Genomic DNA, 25,471 nt, shown 5'->3' with positions numbered 1-25,471 from the left:
AGCCAAGGTTCTCACATCTATGGTCGGAAGGTACATTCCTTCCATTCCATTTATTAATTAAATATTAATTAAATATTTATTAATATTAATAAATATAAATAAATACTAATGAAATATTGTCTGTATGTATAATTTTATTGCAATGCTCTTGAAATTTCTCTTAATAAATGAATATTTATTACAGATATACCTTCAAGAATGACAATACACCCCCAAGTGTTCAGTTTACGATTTCATTGTGAATAAATGAAAATTGCCGTTAACTGATGATTGTAAAAAAATAAAAATAAATAAAAATGCTCAAGAATGACAATACGCCCTCTTGCGTTGAGTTTGGAATTTCATTTATAAATAAATAAAAATGCATGTTAGGACCAGTTACTATGTCGAATGTTTATATTATTCAAAATTCGTCTAGAATTAAACAAAAGATGGCAGCAGAGAATCCGTGCTCAGTCGTCTGCAAATGCACATTTTCTGAGGAAATGAAAAGTATTGAGTGTGGAGCAGACGTGATTATGCTTTCATGAGAAGTGCGGTACCTGAAGACAGTGTTTTCTTTGCACAGAGTAGCAACCTTATCGATCACTTCTGTCACACTAATGAAGAATCATCGAGTCTTTCGTAACTCGTGTCGCCTACAAGGTCACGCCTCCCCCATATATCACCCTTAATACCTACCCGGGGAAATACACTCGCTCTTTAAAAGATCAATTGCAAATCGGCCACTAAACACCGCACGCTTTTATCATTCACAGGAAGAAAAACTGTCAACGGATTTTCAAAGAGAGAAATGGCTGCCAAAATACGTTTTAGTTGTGTGTGAGTAACACTACAGGATTATTTACTTGATTATTATGCTAAAAGTATTATTTACTTCATAATTATGCTGAAATTAATCACAAAAAAAATTCAACGAAAATAATCAGTTTTTTTATTCCATTTTGCTTTCTAGTCAACTATAAATAGATTAATGCGCATGCGTACTGAAAACCAATCAGAACACTTTTAAGTCAGATCAATTTACATTTATTCCAGCATTTGCCGTTTCTTCTCTTTCGTGAATGGTCACGTGTTTTCGCAGATGATCTTTTCGTCCAAAGCTCTTTTGGCATATCGTGCACGAAAATGGTTTCAGTCCTGTGTGAATCCTCTTATGGCGTGTTAGTTCCTCCTTCCTAACAAAACTCTTGTTACAATCTATGAAGTCACATATGAATGGTCTCTCTCCTAAAATATCGTATCAATACAATATATGAGAAATAAAGAAGAAAAATAATATACTAAAATAAAAATAAATTTTCTTTTTAAAAAATAAATATTTTATAATATTATATAGATACTTTAATGTTATATTTTCATACTTATAAAATATTTCAATATACTAAAATTTGTTTTCAAATTATATATATTTATTTATAAAGAAAATAATAATATCTATAATTATTATTTAAATAATTTGTATTTATATGAGAGATCGACCGTGAGATGCGGTGATTGGTTCATTCAATCCAATACCCTTGGAGGGTAATGGATGGCAATGCTGTAGCCAATGAAGTTCTAACTGAGGCTCGGCTATATTGCTGTTACCCTCCTGCCATGATCAGAGCATTGATAGCTCAATAACACCTTATCCATACACTGTCCTCTACAGATAACGGAGAAGATGAAAAGCATTCTTGCTTCGCCCCTTTAAGCCAGTCCTTATAAGGACTATAAGAGATATGAGTGGATGGATTTTTATATGGCGTCTGTGAAGTACTCAGTGAATTCGGTGATGTAATTTGATTGATATATAGAGGTAAGACTTTGATTTAGTTGCAATTTAGAAATTGTCCTGATTTCTTAAAAGAAAATACGTTATTGGACTTTAACGGTAGCTATCGCAGAAAAGCTAACTTGTAGAAAACTTTTCCAGTTGCATTCGATACAAAGGAGTGCATTTTGATTGAGATTCAGGCAGCGATAAGTGAGGTTTCGCTACTAAATTTTCAGTTTTAGTAATCGACCAACCCCGAATCAAAACCTACTAGTCATAACTATGACTGACATAGATACCGACGCCCTGATAGAAACACTAGACAAAGGTCTGGCTCTAAGCCTACTCAAAAAATTACTAAAAAAATTTGAAGTGGAATGGCCAGGTTATTTGAACCTGTACTCCACAACGAGAGATGATGAGAAAAGTGAGGATTCTGCTAATACAGAGGAAAAATTGAATTTGGTGGTCTCCAATCCCTCCCTGGATCAAGGAGAGTCCCACCAGGCAGAAAAAACGCAAAACTCAGTCGACAGAACCACATACAGATGAAGGTATGGAGGAAGATGGACACAACTCTGACCCTCCTACCTCCACTAAAGAGAAATTGCCTCCAATTATCTTAAGAGAAAAGAATAGGTGGACAGAACTACGGGCAACTATGACTAGTCAACAGATAGCATACTCTACTGCAAAGAATTTAGACGATGGTATTAAAATCCAACCTGCCACTATAATGGACTACCGCAGACTCACAAAGGAGCTAGACGATAAAGGTGTACAATATCATACCTTCACCCTTGACTCCGAGAGGAACCTGAAGGTGGTTCTCCGTGGAGTATCAGAGCACACAAACAGAAGACATAGCTGCCGATCTCTGCTACCAAGACCTACCACCCATCAAGGTCAGTAGAATGACCAGAGCAGACAAAAGTCCGATGCCACTCGTCTTAGTGGAGATTCACCAGGCATATAAAAACATATATGACCTAACTTCAATTTGTGGGCTAAAAATCAGCCCAGAACCGCTAAGGAAAAGAACCTCATCAGGACAGTGCCACAGGTGCCAAAAATATGGTCATGCTCAGAGATTGTGTAAAGCGGAATACAAATGTTTAAAATGCGGAGAGAGCCACCCCACATATACCTGCACTAAGCCAAAATCCACCCCAGCTAAATGTGCAAACTGTGGGGGCCCGCATCCAGCAAACTACAAAGGATGTATACAACATCCAAAAAACAGACGATCTGCTTCCTCTACTAATCTACAAAAACCAGCAGCAGCAGTAGCTCCAACTCCTCAACCCTCCAGAGGTCGACAAAACACGATACAAAACCAAATGCCGCAACCAGAAGCCCGGATCGAAGCAAACCTCAATGGGCAGACAAAGTCCTATGCAGAAGTAGTCCGCTCAACAAAGACCACTCAGGAGCAATACAACCCAAATTTAGCAGCAGTCATCACAAACTCCCTTGCAAATATGCTGCAAGATTTCAGCAAATCTAACCCCACATCGGACTCCAGAAAAAGATTTCTGCAAGAAACCCAATCCATCCTAGTAGCTCTTATAAATGCATAAAAATAAAAGCACTCCAGTTTCCCTACAGATCATTGCTTGGAACGCTAATGGACTTAAAAACAAGATTCTGGAACTCCAAGAGTTTGCACAAAGATACAACCCAGACATCATCTTAATAAACGAATCCCACTTAAGATCAGCAGACAACCCCAAAATTAGAGGATACCTTCTCCACAGAAATGACAGAATAAACTACAGAGGAGGAGGCACTGCCATTTTCATAAAAAACCACATCGATCACCACTCTGTAACTAGCCCGTCAACCAAAAATCTAGAGCTCACAGGAACAGTAGTACCCATTACCTCAACTGGGAAACTAACACTTTATGCAGCTTACAACCCTCCATCAAAGAATCTATTATATTCAGATCTAGATGCCGTCCTAGGCAATAATGATCAAGTCATCATTGCCGGTGATCTAAACGCGAAACACCCGGCATGGAACAGTAAAACTACAAACAGAAATGGCTACACACTCTTTAGCTACTCCAGTTCAAATTATGCAGTGGTGGCAGGCCCTGCGGAACCAACCCATCATAGTACGTATGGCACAGCTGACATACTTGATATTGCTATATTACAAAATATTAAGCTACAGTATAGCCTAGTCTCTTTAAACGAGCTGACATCTGATCATAACCGAATCCTGCTCCAGCTGGAAAAGCAGGAACAACTGCTGCCTCCTCCCCACTCCTTTATCTTATGGAAAAAACTTCCAGAAGTACTATCAGAACACATTGGACCTGTCCCTCACATCAGCTCCATAAAAGAAATTGAAAATGCTGTCAAACGTCTGACTCAGCAAATCACCTCAGCCATAAAGGTTGTCACCTCTACCAAAACCACGTTTTAACCAAATCGACTTCCAGAAGACATCATGGATCTAATTAGGAACAAAAACAAAGCAAAGAAAAGGTACTACAACACCTGTGCACCTCAGGACAAGGGAATTCTCAGTAAACTGAATAATGAAGTTAGAGAAGCGCTTAAAGCTTATAGGAACAAAACTTGGGAAGCCAAACTAGCCTCTGTATCACCCGGCGATCATTCCATCTGGAATATATTAAGAAGTCTAAGAAACAAAAGCAAATCTCTTCCCCCACTCAAGTCAGACACGGGACTAGTACACACGGACGCAGAAAAAGCTGAAGAGATAGCAAAGAACCTAGAAAAACAGTGTAGCCCTACATATGACAACTTGGACTTCAAACATGTCTATAAAATCCACCTCCATGTCAGACATGCACTGAAAGTCACCGATACCTGCAACAACATACCTCCAAACCTCACCAGCGGAAATCTATGAAATTCTAAAGAAGCTAAAGGATAAAAAAGCCCCTGGCCCAGATGGCATAACAAATAGAGTAATAAAACTGCTGCCCCGAAGAGCTGTTGTACATCTCACCACCATAATCAACGCCATGTTCCGATTTAACTATTTCCCCAGCTATTGGAAAGTCGCAGATGTAGTCCCAGTGCATAAACCAGGTAAAGATCCACACATGCCTGAAAGCTATCGACCCATCAGCCTAATCTCAAACTTAGGCAAAATTGCTGAAAAAATCATTCTCTCTAAACTCCACGCCTCAGTAAATGAGTTAAATATCATTCCTAAGGAACAATTTGGATTCAGACAACATCACAGTACTACTCAACAAATTTATAGGATAATTGAGTATATCACCACCGGATACAATTGGCACCAGCACACTGGAGCAGTCTTCCTTGACATAGCGAAAGCTTTTGACAAAATATGGCACTTGGGATTACTACACAAACTCATTTCAGCAGGTATACCATCAAGAATCGTCCACCTAATTAAATCTTACCTCCAGGACAGACACATACAAGTCAAAATAAATGGTACAGTTTTAAGTCAGCGACGGATCTCTGCGGGAGTTCCTCAAGGTTCCCCACTGGCTCCGATCTTATTCTCAATATATATGGGAGACATCCCGCACAACCCAATGTCATCCGTCTTAGCACTTTATGCGGACGACACAGCAGTTCTTGCCAGATCTCTACGACCTCATCTTGTCACCAAAAAGTTGCAAGAAAACCTGCTACAACTAGAACATTGGTTCTCCAAATGGAGATTCCAAGTGAATCCCCAGAAGAGTGTAGCAATACTTTTCACCAGAAGAATGGCAACTCCCATGGGGGGACCTTTATCTTTTCAACACCAAAATCCTCTGGCAAACAGAAACAAAATATCTTGGAGTAATTCTGGACAAAAGATTAACGTTCAACCCACACACCAAAGTCTTATGTACGAAAGCATCTAAAACTATTGCACAACTTTACCCTCTAATAAATAGAAAAAGTAGACTGAATACCAGAATCAAAGTGCTCCTCTACCTGTTGACGATCCGCCCAATGTTGACATATGCCTCTCCAGCCTGGAGCCACACATCCAACTCCAACATCCTCAGACTGCAGAGAGTGCAAAATAGGTGTTTACTCATGATATTGGACGCACCGTGGTTTGTAAGGAACGTGCAACTGCATAGAGATACAAACATCCCTTACATCTACTCCTTCCTATTAACTACAGCAGAAAAAGTTTTCTCAAAGATCTCTACACACCCCAACGATCTAGTTAAACAAGCAGCAAACTATGAAGAGACTGACCTCTTCAAATACAAGAGGCCAAAAGCCATCCTAAATACTTGCAACAATGACTAATCTCCGTGCCCCCAGGGCGAGCTCTCAGCTCATAAATCTTTCCTTCAATTCATCCTCCTTATCAGACAACGGGAATAAAAGCCTCTTGCTTCACCCTTCTGGCCAATGATGTTATGTTATGTAGAGATATGAGTGGGTATTTAGCTCTGGGAAAAGTCCTTTTTAGGACTTCCAGGGTAACAAATGGCAATGCTGTAGCCAATGAAGTTTTAACTGAGGCTCGGCTATTGCCGTTACCCAGCCATGACTAGAGCTTTTTAGCTGAATAACACTCCATCCACACAGATTTTCTTCATTCAGATGACGGGATAAAGAGTCAAGGACTTAGTCCATCGCCCAGTTCTTTTAAGAACTTTAAAAACTAAGAGATATGAGTGGACTTATCCAGTGGCTTCTCCTTTGTGATCACCATACTGTAATACAAATCCAAGCATTGTCGTAAGAGGCGACTAATTGGATGCTGAGATTCGAGAGTTTGAGTTCGCTCTCTTAAGGTTTTTGCCTTAAGGGAGCAATTTGAGTCTCCGGAAAAAGTGTTTTCCGACACGGCCCGGTGAGAGGCTTTGTAGGTGAATGCTTTTCTTCGGAATATGAGCGGTTCTGCTTGGTGGTGGGTGGAAGGCCATCACTGAGTGGAGCCCACGCTGAGATGGATGGTCTTTCGGCCACTATTGAGTGGTCTAGGAATCGTTTTAATTTTTAGAGATTGGCTTTACTTACGTATCACCATACTGTTGCTTGTTGACTGTGGTCTTGTTATCTGATATGTTGATATGGTTACTCTTGGACTGAAGTAATAATAATATTTTAACATGACTGTGTAGTGGCATAAGTGTTTCACCTTAAATATTTTGTGTTCTATCCTTGCTGCCGGTATAAATGTGGGCTGTTCCCAGAATATCAGTTTTACCATTTTATTTTGCAGCGATTGTAATCTGTTAAGTTTGTAGTCTGTGCAGAATGCGTATGATGTAATTGCGTATCTTAAAATGTTTTCACATTATAGATTAGTATTTTTATGTGTCGGAGCAATCACTTTTAATCGATATAGTTTGCTTGCTATTATCCTGAGCTTGTTGTGTAGGTAGTTTATATGGCTATTCCAACTTTGATCAGCATCGAAGTGAAGTCCGAGATAATGTTTTTTTCACCTGTGTGATGATTGCGGTTCTAGGATCAGTGCATTGTGTATAGAAGGATGGATGTCGGATAGTGAGATATTTAGTTTCTATGGATAGAATCTGGGGAGTTTCGAATATCATTATATATATATATATATATATATATATATATATATATATATATATATATATATATATATATATATATATATATATATATATATATATATATATATATATATATTAGAACAGGTGAATTCATTTAACTACTTAGGATGTATGATTATATATGAAAATAAAAAAGGTATAAAAATTATGGAATATTTAAAAATAACAGGTGCAATTAACTATATTTAAACCTAATCTAGTTCAAAAACAAACTAGATTAAAAGTATACAATATGTTAACTCTACCAGTCCTAATGTATGTAAGTGAAATTTGGATAATAAAACAAAAAAAAGAACAAACGAAGATTGATAACAGCAGAAATGAAGTTTATGGAAAAACTGCAAAGTATTCCCTATTTGATCACAAAAGTAACGAAGATATTATGAAAGAATTAAACCGAGAACGAGTAATAGAAAAAAGTAAAAATATAAACGTAAATGGATGGAACACGTTCAAAGAATGAAAACAGAAAGATTACCAAAACAAGCCTTAAAGTACAAGCCATTAGGAAAAAGAAAACCAGGACGTCCTCTTAAGAGATTCAACGATGACTTCTAAGGCCGGAACAGGCCATGCTAGGCCTAGATCCTTGAAAAGCGCGTGATGATGATGAGGAGGAGGAGTAGGAGGAGAATTATGCCGTTTTCATTTAGTCAGTTGGTGATCAGATGGATGTCATGTTGCGTATTTGTGTAAGCGATATTTGAGTTGTTGTGAATGGATACTATGGCCGTGTCGTCTGCGTATTGGAAGATTTTACTTTTTAGGGGAAGATGGCCTATATCGTGTGTATGTTAATCAGAATGGGAGATAGAACAGCTCCTTTTGGTATTCCACAGGTTGCTGGTACCTCTTTGCTGTGCTCTTATCCTATACGTGTGATGTGCTTTCTGTTTTTCATGTATGTTTTGAATCACTGGAGTAGACGATTCGGATATGTGTTAGTTTGTTCAACAAGGTTTTATGTGTTAGTGTGTCAAACGCTTTTGTTAGGCCAATGAAAACGACTAATACTATTCTCGTTTATTAGGTTTATGAAATCTTCCAGGAGCGTTGTTGTTCTCTTTTGTGTTTTGGGGAATTTTTCTGTATTTTTCTGTATGTGGAGAGTTTGTGATATACAATACGCTCCATAATTCGAACGATTATCGACAATGCGGCTGTAGTCCTTCTATTGTTTCTTTTTTCCGAGGCTATGTATGGAAGTGATTAATGCAGTCTTTAGTTAATCGGATGTTTGTCCCGTTTCTAAGATTTTATTTATTTATTTATTTATTTTTAGTGTTACAGGACATGGTCTAGTCGAGTGTCTTTGGTCTGATTCCTTCTATACCTGCTCGTTGTTGGAGTTAATTCGATGAATTGCAAGTGACAATTCTTCCTTTTATACCATGGGGAACCACATTGACTTGGTCGCTTGTGGTCCTAGTGGGGAATATTTCTTTGAGAGAATGCTTCCTGCAGTTTTTGAACAGAGTTCGCGAAGTGCTGATTAATATGTTTGCCAACTGTTTGAGGGATTTGGGCTCGCAAGCAAAGTTGTGTTTTATCGTTTCTGAGGCAATCGCTTTATGAGTATTATCTAGTATTTCATTGATCAGGTGCCAGGTTTTTTTTATATCATTATGAGTTGTTAGTTTGTTTCTATAATAGTTTCTAATCTGTGTTGTAAGGTTATTTCGTTTTCTTTTCTATTCCATTTGCAATACTTTATTAAACGACATCTTAAGTTGTTTCCATAAGACATATTTTCTTTGTATGTCTATTAATACGTTTCCTGTTATCTGTCCGGTTTGGGAGCGTATTTTTATTATTGTTATTATTTTGTTATATAATTTATTACATATAAGTTTAAAATTAGTATTCAGAGTACAGGCAGAGTTCGAAAATGCTATCTGCATCCGATCTGTTTTTCTGATTTATTTTAAAGAGTGTTTTTCTGATTTGATTTTTTCCCCTTATTTATAATAGTTTCGTTTAGGATGCTGTTTTACTGTTTTGTAGTCTCAGTGAGTTTTAGGGCTTCTGGTTCAGTACGTAACTGTAGTGCAGTGACATAATGATCTGCCAGTTTACACGTTATGCTGGCTGCTGTATAGAGGAGCCTATATATTGATGTGGTCATTACAAGGAGAGTAATTGTATCTTCGACTACTTCTGTTGTATACAACCGTATAGATGGAGTGCAATTATACGCTGACAAGAGATCTAAATATTGTGTTCAGTTATTATTCGTGTTCATAATGTTTATATTTATGCCATCTATTATCAGGTATTCTGAGGAGAAAGTTTTATGTGGTACAAGACCGTCTGTTTAATCCATCAAGAATTTTTACGGTGTTTAAATTGGGTTCTCTGTAAATAACATTGAACCCTCTCGTGCATAAGGGCCTCGTATGAGGACACATATATTTTCCCTTATAATAATTATTCATTCATAATTTAGTGCTATTGCATGCATGGAGTCCTCATCTGGAGGAGACGAAAGTGTTCTTAGAAACCACACCAGATGGCAGGAGTTTCAACAGAGTTACAGAAATACCAATCTCTCTACAGTGCATGGTAGTATCAAGGAGGAAGTGAAAAGCTGCTGTTTTGTTGGTTTGAATTTGGTGATTTTATGAGTCTTCAGGAAAGATTAGTATGGTTTTATATATTGTTATACCTTGTAGATGAAGTCTGAATATTTAATTTGTTCATGTTTATTACCATATTCATAAAACGAACTTGAAAATAACCTGTCCTGGCATGAGGACATGTTGTTTGTTAGGCAATCTATGCGGCAAATAGTTTGAGGTTAGGAAGTTCTTGTACAATATTTTTATAATTTTATTTATTTTATTTTTGCAAACATAAATGAATCGTTAGTGTGTTAATTGGCATTATCATCTCTTTTACAGATGGATAACCAAAAGAAGCCAGGTCCATCAGACATAAAAAAGGCCTATTACCACAAGAGACTTGCTGAAGAAGAGATTGAAAACCTGTTGGAGGAATCTGAAGATGGTTTGGAGCTGAGTGATTCTGATGATGATCCTACATACCAGAAGCCACAAAATGATCCTACAGAGAGTGACAGTTCAAGTGAAGACAGTGATGTTTAGTGTCCTTCCCCTGTTGGTCAGATTCATAACATTCAAAGTCCAGCTAGTGTGCAAAATACAGCTGTTGCTGGTCATATGCCATTGCAGAGACAACCCATGGGGTTTAGTGAGAAAGATAATCCCTTTGATGGTACTGAACCACAGTTTAGAGATAAACACCAAGTAAATATTCACGGAGAGAACCCTGTAGATTATTTTTCACAGTTGTTTCCAGATGAATTGATGGATGAAATTGCGAAACAAACTAATCTGTATGCATGCCGTGAAGGCAAAGATAATTTAGCACTTACTGTGACTGAACTCAAAATTTACCTTGGAATTATACTTGTCATGACATACATAAAATACCCACGTGTAAGACAGTACTGGTCTTCTGAACATGGACTGTCATGGATGTTATAGCTGATGGTATGTCAGAGAACAGATGGGAGAAAGGATATAAGGTGATATTTGCATTTTGTTGATTCAGACACAATACGTACCAACAATAAAGACGAAGCAATACGTATAATATCACTGCTGCAAACATTTCATGAAACATTGCATGCTGCTATCAGCCCAGAAGAATTTCAGAGTGTCGATGAGGTGATGATTCCATTCAAGGGACGTTCACAACTCAAACAATACTTACCTAAGAAACCAAAAAATGGGGTTTCAAAATGTGGGTGAGGGCAGGCATTTCAGGCTTTGTATATTGTTTTGGTCTTTATGTAGGTGCAGATCCTGGAAGATAAAATTCGGACTCATTCAGTGCAAATGAAAATGTAGTAGTATTTAGGCTTTGTCATGATCTTGCTAGTAAGAACTTCAAGGTATACGCAGACAACTTCAAACGAGCATCCCCCCTAATTAAGAAACTAAAGGAAGATGATATTTATTATGTGGGTACATGCAGAAGAATAAACGATTCATCGATGACTTCTAAGGCCGGAACAGGCCATACTAGGCCTAAATCCTTGATACGTATGATGATGATGATGATGATGATGATGATGATGATGATGATGATGATGACATGCAGAAGAAATCGACTTCAAGATGCTGAGAAGAAACTGAAAAATGAAAAGGATTTGCAGAAGATGGGACAAGGAAATATGTTAGTTAACACGTCCTCTGATGGCATTACTGTCACTAGATGGGTTGATAACTTAATAGTACATTTCGTGTCTGCTACTTAGGAAAGGAGCCTGTAAGTGTATGTCAGAGGTTCAGACTGAAAGGAAAAAAAAGTATGTTGAAATTCCACTACCTCGCAGCATAGCTGTTTATAACAAACGCATGGGTGGAGTGGACCTTATGAACTCTCCTGTGACTTTGTATCGAAATGATACCAGGAACAAACGATGATATATGAGAATTTTTTTACCATATATTGAACATACTTGTTTGTAATGCACGGATCATTTGGAAATGGGAAGAAAAAGAAAAATTGGATTTGTTGGAATTCAAATCAAGAGTGGCAACTGCTTTGATATATCAAGGTTTAGCTCAGCTAGGTCCAAAGAAACGAGGACGCCCTTCAGACACCACCAGCAATAAAGAAACGCAAAACTCACTCTGTGCAACATGAGATGGGCAACATTTGATGGCGGTGGACACTTCCCAAAGAAGACAACAGGTACTAATGCCAATCGTTGCAGAGATGTACACTGCAAGAGTAAAACAAGATCCATCTGTGGTAGATGTGAGGTTCCAATCTGTCCGGAATGTTTTCATTCTTTCCATACAAAATGAGGCAAAGAGAATAAGACTGTTCTTGATTTACATAGCTCTACTGCAAATTTTAATAGTTCTACTAAGTAATCCAAATTTTGATCATTCATCCAGTATTTCAGCAAAATATAAATCGCTTATAATCTATTTTGTTATACTTGTAATGTCTTTCAATGAAAATAAATTCCTTAGTCTAAGTCATTTCCACAGAAATATATCTGTAGTCTGTTGGCGTTAGTACATGACGTCCTCAGAGGAGGAGATCATTTTTTACATATTCTGGACACAATTTTAGCAAAATTATTGAATTCATGGTAATACTGTAAGATTAAATGGTACCGTATCATGCCATTATATATTATTTTTTTATAAATAAATATAAAACTTCATGCATGAGAGAGTTAATCTCAAGGAGTCCTCTTATTTGGCATTGTTTTACTTCAACGCATATATCTTCCTCATATTGTAATTTATAGCTTATTTCTTTTATTTTTAATTTTTGCTTGCCAGATGTGACGGTCTCGCTTCGTTGGTTTGCCTACAGCGTTTGTTGTTCAAAGTTTCGATAACTGGTTGCTTCTTCGTTTGTTGTGGATACTTCTGTTAATACTAAAATATCTCTGTTGTGTATTTTCCCTCAGATAAGCTTGCAGAGTCAGCCAATATATTTGGATGCTCCTGATGTTGATATGGAGAGAGGCAGTTTTTTACCCTTCGGACAGTCTGTTGTTTTTACTCAGTTATCGATTTTAGAATGTGGCAGCTGGTATTTAGGGGTGACTAAGTCTACTTTTTTTTATGTAGCTTCTAAGATTTTTATTTGGATTGGTTTTGCATTCTGTGTCTTTTTAAGGAATATTTTGCCGTCTCATACCCAATGAAACTAGTAAGTCGTTTATCTATTTTTTTTCTGGAAGCTGCTATGAAATCGTGGAAAACAACATATATTTCAGCTTGAATATTACAGGCTATAATCAGTGATTCATAGATAATTATTATCGTAATTTTAAATCACATTAACAGTTTTTGTTCTGACTACGAAAAATGTATAAATATTTACAAATAAATACTGTAAAATATCTGGGAATATTAGATGCGGTGATATTCTCTATATTCTTGTTGTTAAAACAATCAGCAGTTAAACATATCAAAAGAGTCAACAGTATTTTGAGAATAACGAACTCTTCGGTTACATCAGTGATCCGATACGCATCTGATAGAGTAGATTGGGAAAAAGAAGGCATGGACAAATTGGATCGTAAAACTCGAAAATTAATGACCACTATCATTCATTACTGACTGTATCTACCTAGAAGAATAGGTGGACGGGGTGGGGGGGTGTTCTGCAAGCGAGACAGACGGTTCAAGAAAAATAAATTAATTTAAAAAATTGACATCGACATTAGCACTGAGCAGTTGCTCCAAGACCGTTTCACAAGAAGGTGTTCTAAATGCAGCGGGAAATAAATTCACTTACAAGAAAGACTTGCAGAATAATCGATTTGGGTGCTAGAATAGATCCTTCCATGGACAATTTCTACAAGACACCGAAGAAAAAGTTGACAAGAACAAGACATAAAAAAGGTGTAAAACTTGACAAGATCAAGGCTGAATACATATATTAAAAAAAAGAAACTTTTTTTTTTTTTTTTTTTTTTTGTGAACCGCACAAGAACAGATAATACAAACTAATGAGTTAAAACGAGTAAAACGAAAATTATAAACATCGGTAATAAATGTTAAATGCAAATAATGCGATCAGAAAGGTGAAACTGTAGAACATCTGATCAGTGCCCGCAGCAAAATGGCCGTCTGATTACAAATATTCGAGGATTTTAGAATACAAATTGATCAGCTTTTGGATTCCAATATATCCGACGTTATAATTATTGTACGTCGAGCAGGTTGTATTATTGACGTCGCAGTACAAGTAATAACAAAATACTTGAACCAAATAGTAAAATAATTTGGATTTTTCCCCTCCCAGTTGGTGATTGGTTAACTTAGCCGCATGCGCATTCTTGATAATCCTGACTAACCAGTATTAGCATTATGTGCACTACAGAGCTACAAGTAAGCCAAAAATAAAATAAAATAAATAAATAAAATATTATTTAATAAATAAATAAATTATATTTCATCGCTGGGGATGCCCTAAAAATCCATTATAATCGAAATCTGTCGCTTCGGAGGTGCGTTGAAATTTATATTAAAAAACTGTTAAATGAGTAGTTTTTCATTTTACTGCACGAAATGGGTGAAAAGATTTGTAATTCGGTAATTCGGCAGTTGATAATTGATTATTAATATAACAATATGATTATATTACCATATGTAACTTAATAAAATTATTAAGTTTTGGCCAAAAAAGTCTGCTAAATTAATTTATATTTTTGATTACATTGATAAAATTTTACACACCATTCAGTTAACTATATAAAATTAATATAAATAAATGAAGATAATAATCTGTATTTTTCAAGAAGGAGAGAAGATATGAATCAATCGACCGTGAGATGCGGTGATTGATTCATTCAATCCAATACCCTTGGAGGGTAATGGATAGCAATGCTGTAGCTAATGAAGCTCTAACTGAGGCTCGGCTATTGCTGTTACCCTCCTGCCATGATCAGAGCTTTAATAATAGCTCAATAACCTTATCCCTACACTGTCCTCTACAGATAACGGGGAAGATGAAAAGCATTCTTGCTTCGCCCCTTTAAGCCAGTCCTTATAAGGACTATAAGGACTGCATTTTTCAATGAACAATCGACCGTGAGATGCGGTGATTGATTCATTCAATCCAATACCCTTGGAGGGTAATGGATGGCAATGCTGTAGCCAATGAAGTTCTAACTGAGGCTTGGCTATTGCTGTTACCCTCCTGCCATGATCAGAGCTTTAATTGCTCAATAACACCTTATCCCTACACTGTCCTCTACAGGTAACGGGGTAGATGAAAAGCATTCTTGCTTTGCCCCTTTAAACCAGTCCTTATAAGGACTATAAAAAAAAATGTATGTAAAGTGTTGCTTACCTGTGTGTTTCCTCAAGTGACTTTTCATCTGTCCGTTACTTGCCACCATCACTGGACAATGAGGACACGGAATATCTTTTGTCCCACGTCGCTGTTTTCGAATTTGCTTCCGTGATGTTTCAGTAATCGAATTATCGGTATGTTGCAATGAAAATCTGCATGAGAAACAAGGAGAGGTGGGCTGCTGAGATGGGCAGGGATACGTCGGACTGCAGGCGTTGTAAGTGACTGGATAAGGAGTAACATAAGTGGTTACTTGCGACATCGAAGTCCAAGAGGGTATAAATGAAGGAGGAACGATTGTGGGGCAGGATAACAAGGGAGAAACTTCCGATGCGAAACTCCTAGAAGGCATCACAGGTTGGTTGCAGTGGCATAAATCCAAGTTTGATCGAACCGAATTGGATTCTGAATTCCATGGTCGGAACAGAGAAGCCGGAGTTGGTTTGGTGTCCATGACAACAAGCTCTTAACTCTGACTGTTTCCTCTTTGACTCATATGCTTGCGTTTTCAAAACTGGATCGCAACTAGCCGAAGATACAGCAAAAACTACCATCCTCTAGCGTGTTCCTCCTAACGCCCCGTTGCTAAGACGAGGTTTAGATTGGAGGTACTTGTGTTCCTTTTGTACGACATTCATATTCTAAAGGGGGACCTTTTTAAACGGAAAGTGATCAAGCGTAAAATGACCTCATGTTGCGAAGAGGTGTCAACAGCGGGGTTCTTTCAATGTCCTCCAGTTTGCGGTGTCAACCGTTCAGCCCCCCTAGTGAGAAGACACTGTAAGGAGGACACACACTGAAGATCAATTAGTCATCCGATGTCAGGTGTTTGGATTGCTCGTTGGGAAAGCAAAAAAAAAAAAGAGAGAAAGAAAGCCGCTGTGTTGTGAAGTCTTTCGCACTGACGACGGATGCGGACCACGGTAGATTTTTGTTTATTTTGACCTTTGACGTTAGCGGGTCTTCAGTAATACAAAGCACCAACAGCATCTATTCAACTTTAGCCGTTTCGTAGACACAGATGCTGTGAACTGCATCCCCCTTTAGTCTCTCACCATCTTTTATTTTCTTTTAATTCCGGCCTATTTTCTTTATGTTTTTCATTAACTATTTCTTTGTTTTGATTCCTTTTTTTTTCTTCGTGTAACATTTTTTTAAAAAAAAATTTAAAACACGCACGCACAATCTCTCTATTTTTTTCAATCTCCATTAATTGTATTATTGTACACTAATGGTAAAAAGCGCCATCATCTCTAGCATCGATCCAGGTCCATTTGCTACTAATCGCATTTGAATCGATAATTTTTAAAATAATAAAAAATTCTTTGTCTTTTAATTTGTTATTCATACAAAAAGATATTTTACATTTTATTCATTTATTTATATGAAAGATGCTCTGTTCTATATTGTGTCATTTAATGAAACAATAAAGCATAGAATTCCATTATTGATGTAGGCCGGTTTTCCTTGAATTCTGATGACTCGAATTTTGAAGAGTCATCAGAATTCGTCATCAAATCAGAATATTTTGGCTTATGTTTTTATATATATATATAGGGTAGATAAATATTTATAATAAATAATAAAAGTTTATAAATATATTGTAATAAATAATATTTTATAGCAATATTAATAAATAATAGTTCATAGATATGGATTCTTTATTTTATTTTTAATTTTCAAAGTTTTATTATGTTTTTTATTATACACCTAATAATATTATATCATATGTCATTATATAGGCTAATGGTAGTAATAACGCATTTTTATTTTTTCATCAACCAGTCATTTTATTTTATTGACAGGTTTTCTCAAGCTTAAGGTTATTGCAAAAAGATGGTTTTGCTTGATTTGAGACTTTAATGAAAGTTTTATTTTATATTCTGTAATAAGTTTCTCCCTTTTCTTTCAAGTTTGTATGTTTATTCTTTTGGAAATTAGTAATTATACTCTCTTTTAATGGGCAATCTGCAATGCTGGGAAAATTTTGAGCTTCAACAGGCTCTCGTCCTGTTCAGAAAACTATGCGAATTACCCGAAACAAAATGGCCTAATTGAATAGTTAATATGGCACTATTTCCGTCTATCGACTTGGCACGAAGTCCGATATTTCTGCAACAGAATATTTTTGAGACTAATATATTAAAAATCCTGCAAAGAAACTGCCTTTCGGACAAACATTTACATAGACTTTCTCTGGCACTATATTAAAAAATAAAACGATGTTTGTAATGTTTTTTTTCTAAATTAAACTTATAATGTATCTTTCAGAAAGCAATTAGCTATCTGTGCAGTAAAAAAAAACTCGAATTAATTTCTCAGTAATGTAATTTGCTACGTATAGATGGAGCCACTAATCACGGGAAAGTTGATTGGCCTGAGCAATAAAACTATATAAAAAAATAAAAATAAAAATCTTCCTAACATGGATTTTAGGCCAGATGGCCTATTCTGGTCTCATGCCATCTCTTTATTGGTCTTCCGATTCTTATTTTTCCAATTATTTTATATTTGTATAATATTTTCGGTAGTCTGCTGTTGTCCATTCGATTTAAATGTTCTATCCTTTTTTGTTTATACTCTTATGTAGTAATTAATTGGTTTTATATTCAGGGATTGTAAAATTTCTTTATTTGTTTTATGGTCCCACTTGGTATATCCAGCTGTTTTTCTGAGAAATTCCATTTCTGCTTGTTTGAATTCGTATTTCATCTTTCCTTTTTACGATCCATGTTTCGGTTCCGTATAGTAGAGATGGTTTTGACAAGACATTATAGTCTGATTTTAGTGTGTTTTTGTACTAGGAATGGCTTAAATATATTATGCCATTCACTTTGACAAAGTTTGATATTTTAGTGTCTGTGTCTTTTTCTTCTTCGTATGATAGATCACATCCCAAGTATCTGAAAGTATTTACTTGTTCTAATATTTTATTATCTATCACTATTTTACTTCTTATTGGGTTTTCTCCTTTGAATGCCATTATTTTTGTTTTTTCTTTAGATATTGTCATATTATATTGTTTTGAGATATCATTTAATGATTTTAATGATCTTTGTAAGTCATCTTCTGATGTAGCTAATACTATTTGATCATCAGCAAATAGTAGTGTATCTATCTTCATTTGTGGGGTTATTTATATGCCAAATGGGTTATATTGTTTCCAGATTGTTATATATATTGAAAAGCAGAGGTGAGAGGGTACATCCTTGTCGTACTCCTCTTGATATATCTTTCCATTCTGAGATGTGTTCTAGTTTAAATGCTATTTTATTTCCTTATATATTTCTTGAATAGATCGCAAAAGTTGGTTTGGTATGTTCAAATCGGTTAATATTTTAAATAGTTTCTATCTACTAATGTTGTCAAAGGCTTTTTCATAATCAAATAAAGGCCACGTGCGTATTATTTTGAAATTCTCTTCGCTTTTCTATTAATAATTTTAGAGTTAAAATTGGATCTATGCAGGATCGGACTTTTCGGAAACCGTTTTGTTCTTCTATTGGTTTGTCCTCTACAATACTGTTTGTTTAGCTTCTCTTTTAATATTCCTGCGTATATTTTAAATCGTGTATTCAGCAGACTAATTCCCCTATAGTTATTGCAATCGCATTTATTTCCTTTTTTATAGATTGGGATAACCAGTGCTTTTTTCCAAGAATTAGAATTTTTTTCCAGACATCCAAACAATTTCAGAAGTCTTGCATTAAATTTTTCACCTGCATTTTTTATAGTTCTATATTTATATTGTCTTCTCCTGGCGTTTTCCTATTTTTCGTCTTCTTTATTATATTTTTCAGTTCTAACATCGTGATATTTTCTATTAGGTCATTCTTTGTCTTATAAAATTTTATTTCATTGTTCTCATCTGTCCAGAGATTTTGGAAATAGGTCACCCATTTTTCTAAACCTATTGTTCGTATTTTTATCTTTTCTTTTATTTCTGTATTCATGTATTTTATTACTTTATAGATTTTGGGTTGTGGCTTAAATATATCCTTTTCTAGTTCTGTTCTATCTTTCTGTATGTTTTTCATACTTCTTGTTTTGCAATTGCACTGTTTCTTTTATACTCTATTTCTGCTTCTATTGTTTTGAAATATAGCCATTTCGGTAATTGTCCTTTTTTTTGTTTTTATTATATTTTCTATTTCTTTGCTCCAGTCTCGTAGTCCTCTTTTTCTAATCCATTTGTGCTTTATTCCTAAGTTTTCTGTTGCTGCTTTTGTGAAAATTTGTTTCAAATTTTCCCATTCATCTTCTATGCCACTTGAATTGAAAGCCTTAAATTTACGTCTGAAATTAACTCCGCTAATTTAAAATTTGCGAACGGTAGTCAATTACTGATTCGGATCCTCTGGCTGACCAAGTATATTTATGTGTTTCCTCGTGTTAAACACTGAATTCATTATTCTCATGTTATTATAAATGACAAAAGCTCGCAGTCTGTGACCATTTTAATTACATGTATCTTCGCTATTTTACCTATGGATTTTTTTTTTTTGTTTGTTTCCTATTCTGGTAAATCTCCTGCTAGTAGTAAATAGTCAATTTTGTTTGTTTTTCTATGGCATTCTGTAATTCTTTATAAAATATATTACTGTTTTCTTCTTTTCCCTCTTCTGGTGCACCAATTATTGTTATGTGGCCTCTTAATGTCTTGAGTCTAATTTCTATCAGTCTTTCATTCAAATAGTTAAAAAAATTCAAGAACAATATGCAATATTGTTCTTAGAAATGTATGTACCATAATCATTACACCTGCTTTTGCTCTTTTTTCTTTTTGAGCCAAACCAAGTATAATGATTATAGTACATAAATCTCTGATTTAAAAAAAAAATTTAAAGAGAAAATGTTTTTTAAAAAATAAAAAACTCTGGCATTTGTTATTTTCATTAAACATTATATTAAATTAGAAGATATCAATCTGGTAACATACTTTAATTTGTGATAAAATCGCAACACCCAAATGTTTTATTTATATTTTTTATTTAATCTTCAAAACTCTTTACGTTCCAAGATTCTGAAATTCTGAAAAGGATATCAGAATTCTATAAGTAACTAGTAGCAGGGATGTATAAATTGCTGCTTGTAACGGACACTGGAAGAAATAGTGAAGCCATATGGCACAATCTCATATCGCGAAACAGAGCTTCTCTGCAATCCATTATAATCGTTCTTTCCTGTATACATTTAATGCAGTAGGATCGATCGTATTGTTATTACAGGAATTTGCTGGATTTTGTAGGTTAACTAATATTTCGTTCATTCCAATATTATAGTACGTATGTAATGAATGCCTGAAATAAGATATTATAGAAGAATGACATCCTTATCTTTACATGTCAAGGATTGCTTAAGCATGGTGATTATCCTCTTGCAATCTTTGCCACATAGCTCCTGAACTTCAGCTTTCTATCTACTAAAACTATTCCTAGTCCGATCAATTTCTTCTAGCATAATCCCACCAATGTAATAATCATTGGATATCTAATCACGCTGAAGTGAATGCCTTTACATTTACTGACATTGAACTGACACCCATTTCCTCATGTCTACAATTCCAGCCGATTCAAATCAGTCTGCAAAGACTGCATATCAACAGCATTCCTGATTATCCTACCCATCTTTGCATCATCAGCAAACAGCTGTATGTCACGTCAAATCCTTCCCAATATCATTAATGTATAGATTGAATAATAGCGGACCGAGCGCTAATCCTTGTGGTACGCCACTGGTTACCTCAAAACCTGCAGACTCGCATTCCTCATATAACCCTTTTGATATCCATCAGTCAGTCGTTTTCATATCCATGCTAATATTTTATAATACAATCCCATATTTTTCCATTTACGCAACAGTTCGCCCATGATGTATTCTGTCAAAAGCCTTAGCAAAATCCAAAAGTATCATGGTGTATCCATTCTCCTCTCTAACTCAATCGTAATATCAGCATAAAATAAGAGCAAATCATTCAGACATGACCTCCTTTTAGCAAGTGGATGTTATTTCTTGCAAGTATAGCTTGTTTATCGACCGATTTCTGTAGACTAGCGCTTACCAACGTTTCCAAAATCTTCACCATCACTCCTGAGATACTAATTGGTCGATAGTTGGATACATCGGTTGGATACATTGGATACAATTCCATTGCACTACTCTCGTGCAATGGAATTACCATACACCCCTTCCATTCCTGTTCTGAGACTCATATTAAACATCCTGGTCAAAGGAATGGCCAGTTCAGCTGAACATTCTTATAGCACACATTCTGATATCTCTTCAGTCCTCCCTATTGCTGAATTCTTATTCTGTTTGTGCAACAGCTCTAATACCTCGTCCTCATACACCTGAATTTCTTCATCCAGTGAAGAGGTAGCAGTGAGCTCAATGTCACGTACACCAGGTTGATAGCTTTTAACAAAATGACCACTCATTAGTTGAACAACCTCTTCTGCATCTGTCACCTTCACACCATCCGCATTCACAAAAGTTATTCTTTCAAATTCATTCTTTCCTTTACTTGCATAACGATAGAATTCTTTTGGATTGTCTTTAGCTGCAGAGTCAGTTTCCTTTTTCTTTCTTTCTTTTTTCTTTTTCATCCTCAGCTTTCTGTACAACAATCGTAACTCTACGGGCCTGCTCCTTATAATTTTCATAACTGACATCATCTTCACGCACACACTATTCCTTCCATGTTATCTATTTTTCCGAATCTCTTTCTTAATAAGATTACACATTCATTTCACTCCTACTCTATTTATTCTTCGAACTCTAGGAACACGTTGCGATATTGCACCAGTTAAGTATTTTTTAAAATGTTTCTCATGCACTGCCATCTTTCCCATCTAGCAAACTATACTATGGCAGAATCTAGTATAAGTGAGCATCGCATGATCACTGTCACCAACCGGAGGCAGAATAGTTATATCTTTAACTAAATCCCCTCTGACACTACAATCAGATTTAACTCTCTTTGACCTCGAGTTCCTTCTGTCAAATGCTGCTTGAGGAAGTTGTCTAACACCAACTCAATAAATTCTGTTCATTATTCTCTGCTATAAATAAATATTTATATATTCATTTTATATAATGGGTTATAGATAGAACTATGACGATCCTAATAAAAAAAAAAAAACGAAACGTGTGCTATGAATAGCTGAATCGAAGTCACAGGATGGGTCCCCTGTTGATTGGACAGTGCGTTTGTTTGGTAGGATCCAGTTCCCTGACTATTTTAGCCAGCATTTTAAAGTAACCTATGTGTGTGAAATAAACAGATGTTCTATATAAAATAAATAACTTTGATACGTGAATTAAATAAATTATATTTTACTGTAATCCTATTTACACTCTTCTTTGCAATATTGTTTCCTTATGAAGAAAAAAAATTTTTTTTGCTATTACGTTTATAGAAATTCTATATAAAAACAACTTACCTTGATGTGTCATAAATAAATGATATTTCATTATTTATTAATCTTTGCCTTGCAGCATTGTTAGTTGGCTCTGCTGACATCTGAATTACAATAATTTTCCTGGCAATGCATGCTATAAAGACAGCTAACTAGTTCACGAAATAAAACGTATCATCTTTTTTACTTGATTATTTTTGGATAACTCTTATCTCGGTCTCCATAAGGTCACCGATTTTGAGTACAAAATATATAACAGGGATGGGCAAACTACGGCTCGCGAGCAGCATGCGGTTCGTTCCCAAAGCTACTTTGTGCGGCTCCTGAGAAAACATTGGTTTTCATTGCCATTTTTTCTAAACTTTTAACTTTTATATTAATAATCTATAGTAGAATAGTGTGTACCAATATTAGAATATTTTATTTCGTAAATGCTTTAAAGATAAGTAAAAAGCATATATTTTGAAACTTTACATTTTTAGCTTTTAAATGGTACCGACCAAAAGGGTTGTTAACGTGGATTTTATTATCGTATTTGGTTGGTGAAAACTGTTTCGAAATTTTATGGCCTGTGTCGCTCCCGCCAAAATTAGTTCCAAAAGTGACTTCTATGATCGCTGCATTACCTACCCCCTCTGTTGCCTGGACTCTGCATCATCATTCTTCATGCAGTACACACAAGTGACGGCTTGTGGTGGTAGCGGAACTTAACTAGTGAATTTTAGTGTACATAACTACTTTTCTGATTAATTAATAATTAAGATTGATTTTAGTGAAAGTTATAAAACCCTTGTTTAAAATGACTGAGCAACAGAAGAGTATAAAACGGAAATACGAACAAGAAATGAGAGTGTTTAACCCACGATGGGAGGTTAAACACTGAAACAATGCGAAGGAAACTTAGAAACACTTTATAATGATTTTGAGAATAGGCTTGAGAAACTAAAAAATTTAAAGCCATGTTTTGAATTTCTTGTGAATCCTTTTGTGATTGATCTCATCAACGATGGATGTCCTGTTGTTGCACCTTTTACCGCGGATGTTGCTTCAATAGAGACAGAGTTTATTGAGCTGCAGGAAGATGTGGGTTTGAAGCTAGTACATAAAACCTCATCTGTAACTGACTTTTGGAAACAAATCCCAGAAGCAAAGTATCCCAATCTTCAGAAAACTGGTTTCCGACCACTCTCTGTTTTTGGGACAACTTACTGCTGTGAATCTCTCTTCCTCTGTAATGAAATTTGTCAAGTTCAAAACATCGTGCTATCCTCACTAACAGCCGCCTCACCGAGCTTCTTAGAACAGCTTTGACATTCTAATATATAAACCTTCAACAAGTAGAGATTGAACATTCTTCTTTGGTGAGTAGGACTACTATATAATTGTTTTTTTAATTATTTATAAATACAATTTTATAAATAATTAATAAATACAATTTTAGCCGCAGAAAATAACATTTTCTGCGGCTTCGGAACATTCAAAAATGTATCATATGCGGCTCTTATTACCGAAGAACTTGCCCACCGCTGGCATACAGTATATATAGCAATAACAACGTTAACAATAGTCCTTATAAGGACTGGCTTAAAGGGGCGAAGCAAGAATGCTTTTCATCTTCCCCGTTATCTGTAGAGGACAGTGTATGGATAAGGTGTTATTGAGCAATTAAAGCTCTAATCATGGCAGGAGAGTAACAGCAATAGCCGAGCCTCAGCTAGAACTTCATTGGCTACAGCATTGCCATCCATTACCCTCCAAGGGTATTGGATTGAATGAATCAATCACCGCATTTCGCCAATCATGATCCATCCTAAACCAACTTCTTAGTTCTTAAAAGAACTGGGCGATGGACTGCCTTGACTCTTTATCCCGTCATCTGAATGAAGAAATCTGTGTGGATGGGGTGTTATTGAGCTATTAAAGCTCTGATCATGGCAGGAGGGTAACAGCAATAGCCGAGCTTCAGTTAAAACTTCATTGGCTACAGCATTGCAATTCATTACCCTTCAAGGGTATTATTAATCACCGCATTTCATGGTCGATTAAATCCACTCATTTCCAAGTTAACAATATAGTTCTTAAAAGAACTGGGAGATGGACTGAGTCCTTGACTCTTTATCCCGTCATCTGAATGAAAAAAATCTGGATGGGGTGTTATTGAGCTAAACGTTCTAGTCATGGCTGGGTAACGGCAATAGCCGAGCTTCAGTTAAAACTTCTTTTGCTAGACAATTGCTATTCGTTACCCTCGAAGTCCTAAAAAGGACTGATCAACCTATATATCCCAATCCACGTTAACGATAGGACGCAGGACATATGTGGCGCAGAGGGTGAAGCTTGATGCTTTTCATATTCCCTGTTGTCTGTTTCGGGAGCAGTGATGGGAGAGATTTGTGAGCTATTTTAGTTCGCCCTGAGTGGGCAGAAGTGGTTATTCGTCGTTGAGTGTTAGGATGGCTTTCGGTCTTTTATGTTTCCAGTGGTCATTACCGTCATAGTTTCCGGCTTGCTGTATTAGTTGGTTTGGATGCGTAGATGTCTTCATAAAGAATTTTTCTTCTAGGGAGCGTAGTAATGGAGAGATGCAGGGGATATTTATGTCCCGGTGGATCTAGGCTTTCCTGATGAACCACGGGGCGTTCAGTATCATTCGCAAGCACTTGTTCTGTAGTCTTTGTAGCTTAAGGGTGTTTGTCTTGGAGGTATGGCTCCAGGCTGGGGAGGCGTATATAATTGTAGGACGGATCACGGTCTTGTACAGTAGAATTTTGTTTCTTGTGCTTAGTTTGCTGTGTCTGTTGATCAAGGGATATAGCTGGGCGATAACGTTTGAAGCTTTGGTGCATGTGCTCTTGATGTGGCTGTTGGAGCATAATCGCTTAT

This window comes from Typopeltis vanoorti, chromosome 5 (genome assembly GCF_054136105.1).
Source record: "Typopeltis vanoorti isolate ZY-2024b chromosome 5, IOZ_Tvanoo_1.0, whole genome shotgun sequence".
In the NCBI taxonomy this organism is placed as follows: Eukaryota; Metazoa; Arthropoda; class Arachnida; order Uropygi; family Thelyphonidae; genus Typopeltis; species Typopeltis vanoorti.
This window is presented reverse-complemented; position numbering follows the sequence as displayed.